Consider the following 17,316-nt stretch of genomic DNA (forward strand, 5'->3'; position numbering starts at 1 on the left):
CCTGGGGTTAAATCACACCCTTGTAGCAGAGCTGGCAATTTCTAGAAGCTGAATCGTGGCTTCAAAGTCCAATTGGTATGACAGCAACTGGATGTCTTCCAGGAACTGCAGCAATGCAGGAACCTCCGGGGACACACAGCAAACCGATGCTGTAGCTTCTTCTGATAAACCACCAGAGAAACAAAGTCCCCAAAGTGCTCTTTATTTACAGTGCTATAATACAAAACCAGATCTCTAAAACTCCAAAACATACCAATCCAACTCCTACTTCAAACCCACAAGCTATCACTTGCAACCTCTGGGTTTATATAGACTCCAGACCATGTGGTCTCCCAAACTCAGTGAGTTCCTGTGTGTAACCATGACAAGTGTCCCCTGTGCAATCCAGCCAGGTGGTTTCATCATCCATGGCTACGTGCACCTAGACACTAAAGTGTCCTTGAGCCAATGAGCATCAGCTGTGCTAATCAACCTTGTCCTTCTGCTGAATGCTCATGGCCAAACACACACACATCAAGCATTTCCCTGTGTGCTGTGTTTTAACCCTTCAAATCCCTGACAAGCCAGGCTGACTGATTTTCTAATTATAAAAAAGAAAGAAAGAAAGAAAGAAAGAAAGAAAGAAAGAAAGAAAGAAATAGCTAGACAGCAGACTTGAATTTAAAGGTAATAATATTCCACCATAGTCACATCATTCCTGTAAAACTCATATTTGGAGCTCTTATAGGTTTTTACACACACACACACACACACACACACACACACACACTTTGGTAGAAACATGGAGGTTTTCATTTTCAACTATAACAAAGTACACATTGATAATGGGGAGGGGGCCTCATGTGAAACATCCCATGAGACATTGGTCCTCTAACTGCATAGTTGTACAAAACACTGTCTCCACACCATACAGTACAGTGAGCCAGACAATGCATAGGTATTGCACACTACCAGGATCCTCATTGCAGTGGTTCCTGCAAACAATCACTATGTGTGATTGTCTGAATGCAAATAAGTATCCTAAACATACCTTGGTGATGAGATGCATTATGAAGAAGAGCTGAATGTTGAATGGTGGGGCCAGAACCTGAAATAATGGTAATAGCCAACAATATGGCCCCATTCTTCCTAATCTATCTCTCTGCTTGCTTGCCCACCTGCCTTTCTTTTTTTATGGATTATACCTCAAAGGGGCTTATATGAGTATCATATACATGGCTTAGTGGTTAAGATGCCAATTCTGATGATCGGAAGATCGGAAGGTTGGCAGTTTGACTCCTGAGTGCTATATGATTGGGTGAGCCCCTGTAACTAGTCCCAGCTTCTGTCAACCTAGCAGTTCAAAGCCATGCAAATGCAAGTAGATAAAGAGGTACCACTCCAGTGGAAAGGTAGTGTTCGGTTCAGTCGTGCTGGCCACATGGCCACCAGAGCAGTCTTCAGACAACGTTGGCTCTTTCGCTTAGTAACAGAGATGAACACTGCCCTACATTCATGTCAAGCACTACCTTTACCTTTACACACACAAACTGCCTACCCACTGTTTCAGATTTAAAACACCAAATTTTCCAAACCATTTCTGTTTTGGATTTGTTTTTCAGTTTTTGATATAATTGGTGGTAATTCCATTTTAAAAAATAGCTGCAAGACCTATCAATGTTGCTCACCACTGCCTAGGTCTAATGTACGCTTATTGAATCAGTACAATTAATTTACGAGTATATGTTGACTCATCATTCAACAATTTATTCCATAGGTCCACTCTATGAATAATCAATAGGATTCAGGTCGTGATATTTATTTGAAAGTATCCAGTTTTTCATTTTCTGCACAGTAATTAATATGTCTGCATTTAAATATTATTTTCCATGCAGAAAATGCTGGTGTTTTTTGTGTGCAAAATAACCATGTGAATAGACTTTGAAAACGGTGTGGTTTTTGAAGACTTTCTTGCACTTAAAAGAAATGCGCTGAAATTGTTTTCAAGAAGAAACCTAGTGAAGAATTACATCCCTAGAAGAAAGAGATGACTTTATGTTGCAAAATATGCTTTGGAATTCAGAAGGGGCCACCAGTGTTGCATGGAACTCTTTGTCAAAAAGCTGATTCCAGGAGATATTAAACACATACACAATATTTTGCCATGTACATCAACTTTATTTACTCAACCATAGGGGGAGTTTTATTGTACCAGATCATAGAATCATAGAGTTGGAAGAGACCGCAAGGGCCATCCAGTCCAACCCCCTGCCATGCAGGAATTCCAAATCAAAGCATCCCCGACAGATGGCCATCCCGCCTCCGTTTGAAGACCTCCAAGGAGGGAGACTCCACTACACTCTGAGGAAGTGTGTTCCACTGTCAAACAGCCCTTACTGTGAGGAAGTTCTTCCTAATGTTGAGGTGGAATCTCTTTTCCTGCAGCTTGCATCCATTGCTTTGGGTCCTAGTCTCTGGAGCAGCAGAAAACAAGCTTGCTCCCTCCTCAATATGACATCCCTTCAAATATTTAAACAGGGCTATCATATCACCTCTTAAACTTCTTTTCTCCAGGCTAAACATCTCCAGCTCCCTAAGGCGTTCCTCATAGGGCATGGTTTCCAGACCCTTCACCATTTTAGTTGCCCTCCTTTGGACACGCTCCAGTTTCTCATTGTCCTTTTTGAATTGTGGTGCCCAGAACTGGACACAATATTCCAGGTGGGGCCTGACCAGAGCAGAATAGAGTGGCACTATTACTTCCCTTGATCTAGACACTATACTTCTATTGAGCATTGGCCTTGTTAGCTGCCGCATCGCACTGTTGACTCATGTTCAACTTGTGGTCTACTTGGACTCCTAGATCCCTTTCACATGTTGTCTCCTTAAGCCAGGCGTCCCCCATCCTATATCTGTGCATTTCATTTTTCTGCCCTAAGTGCAGTACCTTACTTTCTCCCTGTTGAAGTTCATTTTGTTAGCTGTGGCCCAGCTTTCTAGATCTTAGCCTGGTTCTCATTGATAAGGCCTTTAAATTACTAGTTTGCTTCATCCTTTCATTTGGGTGAACTGTAATCTTGAGTTCCTTATTTTAATTTCTCACTTTATGATTATAGAGGTCATCTTTCAAGAGCTAATTAAATTCTTTATAGTTTCATAGAACAGGAATTGTCTCTGAAACAGCTGAACTGGAAATGTGAACACCGCATTTGGACTGATTTATTGTCTTTTTAATGATATGTTATCGCAGTGCTCTTAAATTTTTACAGTACAGGGTAATCCTGGGTTAATTCAGCTGATAATGAAAAACACACCACATGATTGGAAGAGTATGCAAAGATTATTCTCTCTTACAGAAGTCTCAGTGAATCTTGAACATTAAGAATGCCTAAATAAATGGCACACCAACATTGGTGTGATGTAGTTTTAAGTTTTGATCTCATATAAGAAGGGAAATTCTACATTACACGCACTTTATTTTATTTTAATAAAAAGTGCATTTTTTAAAAATTCAACGTGCTATATGGATAACTGATTAATAATATGGATAACTGATTAATATTCCGTTGTCAATGAATGTTGAACCCTTACCAGGTGAATTCCCAGAATCATAGATATTTATTTGAACATGAAGGGAGCAAAATATTTTATACACATGCATCCTAGAATGAGGTAGCTATAACTGAGCTAACTGTGTGAGATAATCTCTTTTTTGAAGTACCCTGTTATCTTCTCCTCTATATTACACTTAACATTTAAAGCAGAAATTGAATAAGACACTTAGCTGCCTGAGGTCAAGCAGCAATTGGCACCAACTCCAAGTGTATAGCACTGAGTCAGAACACCTCAGAACAGCTCTCCCCATGTATGACATTAATGTAAATAACCAACAAAGTAAATAACCAACAATTTGCCTTCATGATTTTTATGAAATCTCTTTCATGAATACATCTCATTCTGCCCGATGATAAGTCTGACCCTATTTTAAATTTCTAGCAATTTCAGCTATGTTCTTCAAACTTTAATCCAGTGTTTGTTCTGTCATTTTACGCAACAAATACATGCATCTGCAAGTATCCATCAAGATTGTTTCTTTTTCAATGGGTGAGATCCTACCCTATGTCATCAGACATAGCAATCACAACATGGTTTCATTGCTGCAGGGTATGTCTGATGGTGTATACTCCCCCAGACACACTCTTTGAGCAAGGCAGTTCTCCAACCAAAGAATGTCCATGCTTTTACATATTGGGATGCTGGGACATTATTACTGCAGTGCTCTCCTGGTCACAGGGAGCATTGGCGTAAGAAACCTAGAAAGACCTATCATGGACCTGTTGCAACTGCTTGTCTTAACATGCCCCTTGACTGGTTTGCAGAGAAAATGCTATACTCAGTACAAAATAATCAAGTGTGTATCTGGTGCATAATAAATCTTTGATTGTGAATAAGCTTCCAGTGTGATTTCAAAGCAATGAGTAGCAGTTTTCTTCTTACTGTGCAAGTCTTTGAAAAACTATAGTTTTCACAGTTTGGGACTTATTCTTTACAAGATGCATACCTAGTTGTTTTGCACAGAAAACAGCATTTGCACAGAGGAACTATTTATTTCAGCACAGAAAATACTATTCCTGCTCAGAAAACAATGTTTTCTGCAATTTGTGTGAGTGAAGCAACTTTGTCCGAAAAGCCAAATGTTCAACAGATTGGCTATATGAAATTCATTTCATTGTTGGCACTATTTTTGTCCACCTTTCCTTCCTTGGCTTCACTACCTTTGGGGGTTGCCACCAACACAGAAACAACACCAGTAGATCCAGCTGAATTCTGAACCCTAATAGAATAGTTACTGGATTAGAAAGTATTTAAAATAAAATCTAGATAAATTGCAGAAAAAACAGAAAGTCTTGTACATACTCATCCACCCACATGAATAATATTTTTGTGAAGAAATGCACAACTTACACATTTTCTGCCCCAAAATATGTTTTCTTTGCAGGAAATTCATGTCTATTTTTGAGCAAATGATTTTCCCCTAGTGAAGTCCTCTAGTAAAATAGGAGGAACCCTTGTATTCTCACAAAGTGGGGAGGAAATTGCTGAAATTATATATTATTGCATACACAAATGGAATAAGCTAAGAAAATTGCATTCCACTATATCACACCCCAAAAAGGTACACCTAAAGGGTTTATTTAATTTTTTGAAGCAGTTTACCTGACACTAATAATTCATATCTCAAGGAAAATTAACAGGATTGGATATAAATGGGGCGATATTGCCTAGCAACTAAGTGGAGTCTAGAAAGTTCTTTCTAACATCTGACTCTTGTGTAAAGATGAAATTAAGGCGGGATACAGACCGCCATATAGTACGTCTTCTATACGTACTAGGGTTAGGAAGGGGCGGTGCTTCCGCACCCCCCTAACCCTAGTACGTATAGAATACGTACAACATGGCGGTGCCCCTTCCACATGGGGGCCGCCATGTTTACGTATCGGACGCTGAGCGTCCGTACGTGTCGCGGCGCCTATGACGTCGCCAGTCCGCGCCAGGCGCCTCGCGACGTCATAAAGGCGCCGCAAAAAGAAGCTCCGAAATGGAGCTTCTTTTTTGCTCCGCGCGGGAGCCGCGCGGTTTGGCTGCTGCGGCTCCCTCGCGGAGCAAATGGCCTGTATCCCGCCTAAGTTCTGTTCTGCTGTGTCTCTCACTGTGTTCTGTGTGTCATTATAGCTAAGTAAATTTCTGTGCCATCACATTTCCCATCACTATGTATGGTTGTGAGAGAGGGGTGGTAAAGAAAGCTGACGGAAAGAAAACCAGCTGTTTTGAATTTTGGTGCTGGAGAAGAGTTCTGCTGATATTGTAGATGGCTAAAAAGACAAACAAATCAGTGCTAGAAGAAATCAAGCCTGAACATTTCCTAAAGCCAAGATGAATAAACTGAACCTGTCATACTTCATCCAAATTATGTGAAGGCACAAATCACTAGAAAAGACAATAATGCTTGGAAACATGGAAAGAATTAGGAAGAGAGAAAGACCACACACCAGATGGATAGACTCAATAAAGGAGGCCATGGCTTTGACTTGTAGGACCTGAGCAGAGCTGCTAAAGCTAGGGTGTCTTAAAGTTCGCTCATTCATAGGGTCACCATGAGTTGAGGTTGACTTAAAGGCAGTTAAGAACAACAACTTTTGGTGTTGCCAAACCTTCAGTTTGGTCTCTGTCAGAAGCTCTCATAAATATAGAGTTATTTTCCAGTTCTCTCCACTTCTCTCCACTAGGCATTATAACAACACATACTTCACTGCCCACTTGTACTTCAAAATAAAAATTCCCTCTAACCAGATAATGACATAGGATTTTGCTTGTAAAGTATGCCAATAAAAGCAAGGAGGAGGAATCACTGTCTTCTAATTATGTAAGTAACAGACCAAGCATCCTTGCATGAATGTCAGACTGACCCATCCCTTTACTTTTCTTCTGCATATAAGGAGATGCCAGATTAATATAGGGCTTGCATTTTCTGAGGTTTATCAAAATGTCTTCCACTCATCCATTCTGTTAAGGTCTTAATTTGTTAAACTGCTTCACCTACCTTGTCCACCCAGTCTCCTACAACTGGGGTCCCACTTTCACCCCATTCACGTTACATCTTTCAAGGAATCATGGCTTTCCCCAATAAATATGTTATTTTTAAAGAATAATTTTACTTCTAATAAGAATTTACAAAACTGCACTTGTCTTCTCATATTCGGGATGGAATTGGCCTGAGGTTGATTTTTTTAAGCTGAATATGGCAGAGGCTTAACCTGAAAAGCCTTTTCAATTGAAGCCCCGAGTGCTCAATTCTGTATTTGAATATCTTTGATATCATCATTTTATTTTTGGAGTCTGCAATCTCTCTCTCTCTCTCTCTCTCTCTCTCTCTCTCTCTCTCTTTGTCTGTCTCTCAACCTTTCTCTCTTTCTATGGGGGTCTTTATGTTTGGGATCAGGTACAACATGGTTCTCTCCACAATAGGATAAGCTAGTACAAATAGGAAAGAAATTTGTTTTAGTCCATTTTATGAAATAAAATACCCAAAGTTACCATACCTTCCAACATTTCACAGATGAAAACTGGGACGCATGAGGCCAAGCAAAGTCAGTGTGTGGTCAAGATGTTAAAAGGTATTCATGAGGAAGAAGAGATAAGCAAGGAGTAGCTGTAATATTTTGCTTTTGCCTGAATCTATTGGAAATAGACTTCTGCCTTTCCCCCTTTTTTGTAGCTTACTTCAATTATTGCAAACTGGGTTAAAATGCAAAAGTAGTTTGTGCTAATTAACTATTGAGGGAGCAGAGGAGAGGAAGGGAAAGAAGCATATTCTTCCCAGAAGACACAGGATAAAGCAAACTGCTACAGCCGCTTGTAACTTGTAGTTTCTTCCTAATTAATAGCTTCTGCCATCTTGACCACGTTTTGATGTTGCTTGGCAACATGTGCCCTGTTTTTCATGTATGAAATTTTGGGAAGTATTGTACAGGCCCTTTTTTCTGCTGTGGATGAACTTTTGCCTCCCTCCTCATCAGATGTGAACTTCTAGTCACTTTCATTTTGTAAAAAAAATAATAATAATTTAAAAAATCCATTTTGAGGGGATACAGCTTAGACCCACCTGTGTTTTAAATTGAATTGTCTGCACTTGAGCTGAACAGCCCTGCTTCTCTCCGCCATTTTATGTAAGGCATTATCCTGGCTTCATGAACTGGGAACCTCTTGAAGATGTCTGTTTTGATCCAGAGGCTGGAGGTGTTTCCAGGCTCACAAGCCTCTGGTAGCTTAGGCTCAGCTTTCTCTGGTCTACAGCAGGGTCTCAAAACTCTATCTGTGTTGTGATGGTTTTCTCTGCTTCCTACCCTGTCTTAAATCTCTCCCACCCCCCCCCCCCCACCATGAAATAAGCCAGAAGCAGGGGAACCCAATGCCAACATGAGAAGGTTCTCTATGCTCACTCTACTCCTGCTGAACTGGATGGGACCTTTTGAGATCACCTTAATCCCCAAAACAACTTGCTGCCACCACCCAATGATTATCCGGCTACATTACAGCCATGCATCGGGACATTGCTGGGCTTTTTCCTGGCAACCGACAATCAGTAAAGCACTATCCAAGCTAAAGCCATTAAAAGTAATGAAGAAAGAGGCAGAGTGCTGAAGAAACAGGTTTGTTATGACGTAAATAACATGAAAGAAAACAGCACGGAGAACAACTAGTCCTCCAGGCACAAACTTAAAGATAAGTTACAAAATAATAATCATTTCAGCCAAACATAGGACTTCGTCGCATGGGGATCGTGGAACAGGCCCGGCACGGAAGGAAAGGGGGCAGAAAGGGAGTGGAACGGGAAATGACACATTTTACTGCATTCCGGAATGTCGCTGATGCCACCGGAAGTCCCTGTTCAGAACAGTTCCTGAAAATCCCCCTCTGTGGGAATGCCGCAGCATCGGCGGCATTCTGACATGTGGTAAAATGTGTCCTTTTCCCTTTCCACTCCTTTCATCCCACCTAGACCCATTACATGAGCCCAGTGTGATGAGGTCCATAGCCAACCTGAATCCCTGTCTAAGAAAAGACCAACAACTGAGGCTTTTCCTTCCCTCAAGCCTTCTTACTCTTAATGGCCTTAATAGTCTCTCTCCAGCAACCATCCAGAAGGTTCTTTTCTAACTGCCATCTGATTGGCTGGTTGCTTGACACCCCCTGTGATGTCATCATCCCTCATATCTTTCAGTACCCCCTCTCACAGGGAAAAGTGGGAGGGACTCCCATTTATCACACATGTCCTTGTCACTATTGGCCTTAGAATCATGACAATGTTATGGTCATCCAGTACAGATGTAATCAAGGCTTGTCTAACAATGGATAAGGATTCAGGAATAACATAACTGAAACATTACAGATATTCAAATTCAGTTTTAAAAGTGTGTTGGAAACAAATATTCATGAATATAGCATACAGAAGAATATCCTAGCTGGCACCAAAGCATGAAAAATCTCTATATTTAGTAATTTGTTTTGTAACAGTAATTTTAAAAGGACATAAAATGTTTGGAGTATCTTCAGCCGGAGTATGTATCATTGCCAGTTTGCATGACTCCACAGATGGTCTGACTCCTGTTATGATCACTCTCTTAATTCATTTTAGTTACATGCTGTTTCTCAACAGTGTCCTGAAAAAGGATGTGATGCCATGTTAACCCAATGCAATTTTATTTTTGAAGTCTAATTCTGCAAACCACATGAACCAAAGCATCTGCAGTCCCAAGTCAGAAGAATGATGTTGCAAGTTAAGACGTCAATACGGTAAATCATGTGTGGACTGCAGCATTAATTCAAACTGAATCCAAGCTTAAACTTCATCTAGAAAACCACTTCCCTATAATTTTTCTGAAAACATGAAGGAATATAGGGAAGAAATATGTTTATGGAGTTCATGATTTGTGAAACTTGAACTATTAGACCAGAAGAAGACAAAATAATTGTTATGTTATGCGATACAGAAAGTCTTAGAAATACTTTTACCTCTAGGTGGAAAGACCACTTTTGTGCATTTTCCTATTTTCTGCCCATGCCTTTGGTTTTATTTTATTTATTTTTTTGGTTTATAATTTTATTCCATATCCTTGACATAAGTATTGATACATTGGTTTGATTTTACAGTATTTTTCCTTTTATTACTATCGCAAATGTTTTCATTCAGACTGGACTTCTTTCCTGTAAAAAAGAATACCTTGTTTATTTGGATTCATTATGACTAAGCACACAAAGCTTTCCACTGAGTGCCTCTGAGAACATTTCCCTTTAGACTCATACATTTTTCCACAAATCAGGTATTAGTCAGATATATCAATATTGAGGTAATCTTAAATAATCTGTTTACCACCATTAATTACTGGTAAAATAGATGGAGAACAAAATATCTGCAGTCCCTAAGCCTAGGAGAAGCTAAAGTTTCCCAGGATCCTTTGCTTCTTCAGACTAAATATGTAATGCATGCACATTTCAAAACCTATTGATATTATATATTTATTTAAATGGAAATGTATGCTCTCATTTTGATGCTTATACACCATGTAGGCAAGTCAAAGGAAATAAAAACTAACAATGTGTAAGATCTCTCTGATCTTGCTGTCTCAGTGAAGAAGTGGCATGTCCATTTGCAAAAGGAAGAAACCATGCATAGAGGGAAAGGTGAGGTGGCATGTTAAACTCATAGTATTTCTACTGCATTTTTCAGTTTCTGTTCTGAGGGAAAATAACTAAGCTTAGGCTGGTGGACTCTTCTGGAAGATTGTTGTTGTATGCCTTCAAGTCAACTCCAACTTATGGTGTCTCTATCAGAAGCTTATTGGAAATATTTATTCAGAGGTTTGCCATTGCCTTCCTCTGAAGCTGAGAAAGTGTGGCTTGCCCAAGACTGCCCACTGGGTTTGCATGGCTGAGGGATCTTCGAGAATTCTAGCCGAGCACTCAAGCCACTATTCCATGATGGCTCTGCCCATGAAAGGTACAGTGCAGGACTTTTCAGAAGGATTGTAGATGTTACTTTGGTGATTATCCTGGTTTTACTTTTGGTGGAAGGAACAGTTTCATATATCCATTCCTCTAAGGCAATGGTAGAAAATGGCAGTGATTTCAGGGCCTAATTTCCAGCTCCTGGGGCTATTAAAGAACATGTGGTCTTTCAAAAATAGAAAGAAAGAAAAAAGCAGATTTAGTCAAATGTCCACTTCTGGTTTTCAAAAACAGGTTTTATGTTAAATAGATGAGGGATAGGTTGCAAACTATTTAAAAGGTGAATCCCAATTCCTGGATTCAGTGCAAACTTGTGGAGAGGCAGGTAAAGATCATTCTAAAGATTATGGAGGGGCCAAAGGGCACAGAAACAATCATGGGAACATGCGCTTGCAGGGCTATATTTTGACCCCTCCTGCTTTAAGGCTATTTGGTTATAAGGGATGGAGACAATGGTATGTTTGGCCCACCTATACAAAAGTATGTGCCCTCTATGATTGAAGCTGGCAAAACTTTCTCAACCCTTAAATACGTAGCCTGTGTAGGTGCAAGGGTAGAAGTATGTCTAGCCATTGCCTTGAGTAAAGGCAGGCTCCTTAGCAGGCTAAGATACAGTTATTATCCCCAAACTGTTATTATATAAGCAAAAATATATATTTTAGCCCAGAGATCCTCATTTTGTAAATTAAAGGTTGTTGTTCATTTCAGCGGGATAAATGTATCTTCCCTCCTTCTTGAAGTGGATGTGAGTATAAGATGCAAATTATACTATTGCTGAAATCCAAACAATAAATAGGATAGAACTAAGGGGTGAAACAGACTGCCCCAAAGGGGCGGCATGAAGCAGCCGCTGACAAAGCCAGATTGGAGCTGCTGCAACCACACACTGTGGCCCCAATCCACCTTTTTGCCAGCTGAAAAAGAAGTGGCAAACAGCCACTCCTTTTTGCACTAGCAAAAAACCGGCTTTTTGGCCCTGCTGCAGATGGAAGCTGGCTTTATGGCACTCTGGAGGTGTGCGGTGTTTAAACGCCATGCTGTCAGAGCACAAAGAAGTTGGCCCATGTGTGGACAGCCAGGCAACTGGAAGCCAGTGTAAAGGGATGGTCTGTTTCACCCTTTATTCAAATCTTGTTGGAAGATTATTGACAACACTGACTTGTTTTAGTTTATTTTTTTAAAGCCAAGCCTTTTGAAATAAAAACAATATTGTCCCTGGAAAACTCATTGAACAGACTAAGTGTCTATATTTCTCCATTTATTTTTATGGCATCACACCAAGAATTGGCTAAAATGTTCAGATCTTCTGTTTCAGACAGGCTCAAAATACATGTCTGGTAAAATTACTGCCAATAATGGCTTGTTCTTTTTTATTTTGAAGGACAAGCAATGTTAGTTTCTAAGTAACAACATCCGTTCCTGTGTGAGATGAAGCTTGGTTTTGTAACCACATACCCCTGTTTGTTTTGAAAATGACTTGTGCCATCAGTGCACACATGTGAAAATCTATACATACATACACACTGCAATCCCCAACTGAACTTGGATTTAAGTCAGAGAGTTATTCCTCCATGTATTACTCATACTTTACTTTCTTTCTTACTTGGTACCTGAATTGCTTCTTTTAAACAAAACTTAAAACTTGTACTTCTTTTGTTTGAAATTAATTTACTATGCAAACACACTTTCTAGATGAAGTATTGTAATATTTTTAATATGTTATGTAAACACATGTAATTTTTCAAGTGTAGAAAGCTTTTAGTAATTTTAATACATTGTGTATTTTGGAGGTATTACTGTTTGACTTTCACTTCCTCAGTAGGGTATACATGTGCATTCCAGTCCAACTAGAGTCTAAGCATACGCAGAAGGAGTATAGTGCACATGCATTTCAAGCTAGCTGAGGAACTACATTTGTTCTTTTGTATCCATGGATTCTTTATCCATGGATTCAAATGTTCATAGCTTGACAATATCCAAAAATATATACATTTCCAAAAGCAAACTGTGGCGGGTTACAGACCGCCATTAGGGACGTCCTGAGGATGTCCCAGTTTGAAAAAGGGGTGTCTCTTCCAGACGCCCCTAACCCTATCACAGACAGAGTCAGTGACAAATGACGGCGGCCGTTCCACACGGTCGCCGCCATATTGACGTAGCGGACGCTGTGCGTCCACATGTCGCGCCCCAGAAATGACACTGCGAGTGCATGACTAGCGCCTCGCGGCTTCTCTTCCAGGGCCCAGGAAGGAGTGCGATTTCCGTGCTCCTTCCTCGGAGCGTCCGGGAGCCACACGGTTTGGCCGCTGCGGCTCCCGGACGCTAAAAGCAGAGGCGGAGCCAGACCACCGCAATCCGGCGGTCTGTAACGTGCCTGTGATTTTGCCATTTCACATAAGGGACACCATTTTACTATCCAAACCCCAGTGGATGCCAAGGGCCCACTGTATGTAGCCAAGTATACTGTGTATATGTCCCCAAAGTCCAAGCTAATTGAATAGCCAAGGCTAAATGAAAGGTGTTTTCAAAACCAAAGATCCTACCAACTGATGGTTCTGGAGAGAAGTGGGGTCTAGATTCAGTCATTTCTCTTCCTTGATCACTCTTCTCTATCAAACAACTAGAAGGTGAATTCATGCATCTTTATATGGAAAATTCAGGTTACTCCTGTTGGATTTCCCTATGTGTGTTCTACAGGTGCCTTTGCAAATAAGCCCCTGGCTCAAACATTGCTAGTCTCATCTTTGCCTCCATCACTGCAAAGTGGCTTTCATGAAAGCAAACTTTCTCATCTGTCCCCTGAGAAGGTGAATAAATTATCTTCACTACAAGATTTTAAGCCCCTGTCAGATATTTTGGAAACAGATTATTCCCTCTCTGGCATCCGTGCATTCCTTGAATGCACTGAACACAACTTAACATCTGGAAAGATGATGGGCTGAGAATGTATTCAGATATAATATTAAAACATAGTTGAGATTTAGATGACTAAGACTAGACATGTGTCAGATTCTTGCGCTTTCTCCACCCCTGGTAACTTCAATGTTCTTTTACATTAGTCACAACTGTACACGTCATATGCAGTTAAAACTGTAGTCAGTCATATATATGTGTAATGAAAACAAGCCACCTTCATAAACTATTATTTAAACTTGGCTTAGTTTTTTATGGGTTTTTTGGGCTATGTGGTCATGTTCTAGAAGAGCTGATTCCTGACATTTCACCTGGCATCTTCAGATAATGCCTCAGAGAATGCACTTTCTGAAGATGCCAGCCACAGATGTAGGCAAAACATCAGGAATCAACACTTCTGGAATATGGCCACATAGCCCAAAAAAACAGTAAAAAATATGGATGCCAGCCATGAAAGTCTTCAAATTCACATTAAACTTGACTTGTGTACACTAACTCTAATTAACTATGTTTATCTTGAGTTCTCACAACACTGCAAACTGTGGTTAATTTTAAATTAAAGGAAATGCTTCCTACCCTGCCTCCCCTTTGGCTGCACCAGAGAAGCAGGAGAGAGAAAAGTTTAATGTTCTTTATGGTTCATTTTCATAATGATGAATTATAAGTTAGAGTTAACTTACTCTGTGGATCAGATGTGAAGATCTGCTACCTCCTTTACAGGCCATATTCAGTACACATCCAGACAGAACTTGAAGAATGTACCTGTTCCCTTTGCAATTCTAGTGAGAAGTTTCCTTTAAGAATCGCTTCATTCATTTGAAGCTGGCACATTATTTACCAATGTAGTTATCAGTATAGACACTACATTGATGCTGATTTGCGGAAACCTGTTTTAGGGATGTATTTTCTCACTAATTTTATTGTCAAAGGAAGCAATGAGAACAAAATTTTAGCAATTTTCTTTCTAGTGTGAGAATGTTCAAGGTTTGTTCTATGCATGATTTGCACATGATTTTGTGTGCATGTGCAGAAAACTTCAGTCTTTTGTCGAGGAAACAGCCATTTTTGCACTGAAATGTTTAGAAAATACTATTTCCTACACAGAAAATTCTGTAGTTGCAGATTTCCCAGATTCTGGGAAAAATTCACATTTTTGGGCAGAAAACAGAGAAAATGCTGTTGTCTACATATGTACACAATAATACCCATTTCTCCCATGTGGAATAATTTCCGAATTGTGAAGTTTCTCTTCATCAGGTTTCCCAACACCTGAGAAAGATATGTTTGACTATTTAAAAATATTTTTGAATATCCTTATATAGATTTTCCCCATTCAGGTATGTAAGAGATGTTTTCATTCATGGGGTTATGCAAATTTTCTGGCAAGTGCTGGTCAGGGTTGAATAAACTTCCTTCAGGCTGATTCAGAAATGGATCACCAGTTATGAGAATATGTGGGAAATGGTTTTACAAAACCAAATAAATGAGTAGATGGAGGAATATTATCTCTGAGCATAACTGGGTGAGAACTGGGTTAGACAATTAGAACATTTCTCTTCAAAATCACCAAGGCTGTTTGAAGGGAGGGAGGAGTTCATTGTTAGGTGAAAAAGTTGAGAAAATATTGGCTAAAAGGGGACAACTAACTGGGAATTAAATGCAGATGTTCTCAATATAGGTTGGAGAGTTCCCTAGTAATAACAATACAAGCTTGATCCCCTGTCTGACTCAATTCTACCATTTATTTAATATTTGTTATTTGCATTGCTTACAGAGTACTTATGAGCAATGTTTAATGTAAAATGAATTACTGTTCCTGCTGAGAACATCTCCATCATGTACTGAGTAAGGATTTAGGTCCCTCAAACTCAGTATTATCTCCACTAACTGTCAGTGACTCTCCAGAGTTTATTTAGTCATTCCCAGGATTAATCCAGGATTCATCTATATATGAAACATATGTTCTGCACCTAATCTTCTACTCTTTCCCTTTTGTACTTGTATGCCTTTCCCCTGGAACCAAGGATACAGAATGTGAACCATCTAGTTTTATTATAGTTAGTCCTAATGTATAACAGCTTTCATCCTTATTGTTGCTCTATGATTAGTTCTCTTGCTTGTAAATTGTTACCTTTTTTAGAAATTCTTTATAACACTTGCATTTTTGTTGAGTATATGTTTTAATGATTATCCCAAAGCCTCTCTGGATAGCTTTAATAAAACAATGGGAACCTCATCATAATTATAATCACTATCATTGGGGTAATTATGCTTTGTATAACCTGTCTCTGGCTTGGACTTTTTAGTTCCAGCTATAATATACCCATTGAATCAATAGGAGTTTGATAATTCAACATTTATGTAAATTCTTGAGATTCAATGGGTTTGCTGTAGTTAGGATTAACACTTGTATTTAGGCCTCTGAATATAACACCTATAAGTTTGTTTTTAAATCAAATGCTTAAGATACTATGGATAACAGAAGAAAAAGTATAGACGTTTACCTCTCATCCGATTAAGAAGTACATATTTAACTACAGACTTTATTTTTAGTTCTAGGAAGTTAATTGCATATTTAACTTGGTTTTTAGTTCTAAGTACTGCACTGCAGTATGTGTGCATAGTGTTCCAGGCTTAAGCATCAACATACTGTTTTGCTTTTCCTATGATGTGTCTGTGGTTTCCAGAGATTAAAAAGAGATTCTATGATTTTCAGAAAGACAAACAAACAGATGGGCAGTGTGAAAACCACAGGAAAAATACAGGAGGAGTTTGTACAATGGCTCTGGCCTGGTGCATCTTTGACCTTTCCTCTTCTTCAAAATGAATGTTATTCTCTGCTATGCAACCCTAGCTTTTTGAGCATCTTTTGTTCTGTCATAAAAATGGAAATAAACATGAATGAGAAGATATTTAAAAGCAGGGAGAGGAACAATCCAACACAATATATATTTTAGGATCCTGGAAATGCAGTGAAATTATGCAGCTAACAATTTCATTTGAGCATTTGGACACAGAGCTTAGCCATCCAAAGGTAAAGTAGATGTTTTTAATACTGTCTGCAGCCCACAGGAAATATGATAAACATATGAGAAGAAATGTGCATTCATACTTGGAGACAAATGATTCATATAATGAAGTACATTAAGCTACCAGAAGTATAGTTATGAGGTGGGGTGGGGTGGACAAAATAAAGGCATTGTCCCTCCAACTAAGAATACTAAGAATCCTACCTAACTCCCAATGAAATTTTATTGGTTCCAAAATGTCTCTCAGAGCAGAAAGTGAGATATTAACAGTCATCAGTATCTAGAACTTTTATATTTCTGTTCACATTTCCATCGTAACGTTGTCTGTCCTTTTCCTTTGGATGCCTAAGCTCTATGTCCAAACACTCAAATGAAATTGTAAGTTACTGCAGTGACAGAAATTTGGTGGCTGAAGGAAAATTTAATTAGGCAGCAGACTCCTTTTTGAGGAGTCAATTCTCTCATTTTGCTCCCCAGAGCTAGACCCTTATCTTGGGTGAAGTCCTTAATTCTTAAAGCAGGTTTGTATGGGAACAGATGATATTTCATATTAGTGTGTGAAGTTAGTATAATTTTTTAGTTTGGACAAGGTGTCCCACAAAGTCTTTATCAACTTTATGATTCTGTAATTTCCATCTTTAAAGTTCACATTCACGTTGGCCATTAAGGCTGGCCCAGGGGCAGAGTCAGGGTGTGGTGTCCATATGATGTATGCCCCATCTCCGCCCCCATGGAAGCGTGATGCTGTGCACTGCTCCACATGGTGTGCAGCATCAGTGCTCCTCTGGTGCTGCATTTACATGATGCAGCCCCAAAGGAGCAGCTTAAA

Source organism: Sceloporus occidentalis, unplaced genomic scaffold (genome assembly GCF_023333645.1).
Source record: "Sceloporus occidentalis isolate IW3139 unplaced genomic scaffold, rSceOcc1.0.p SCAF_2, whole genome shotgun sequence".
In the NCBI taxonomy this organism is placed as follows: domain Eukaryota; kingdom Metazoa; phylum Chordata; class Lepidosauria; order Squamata; family Phrynosomatidae; genus Sceloporus; species Sceloporus occidentalis.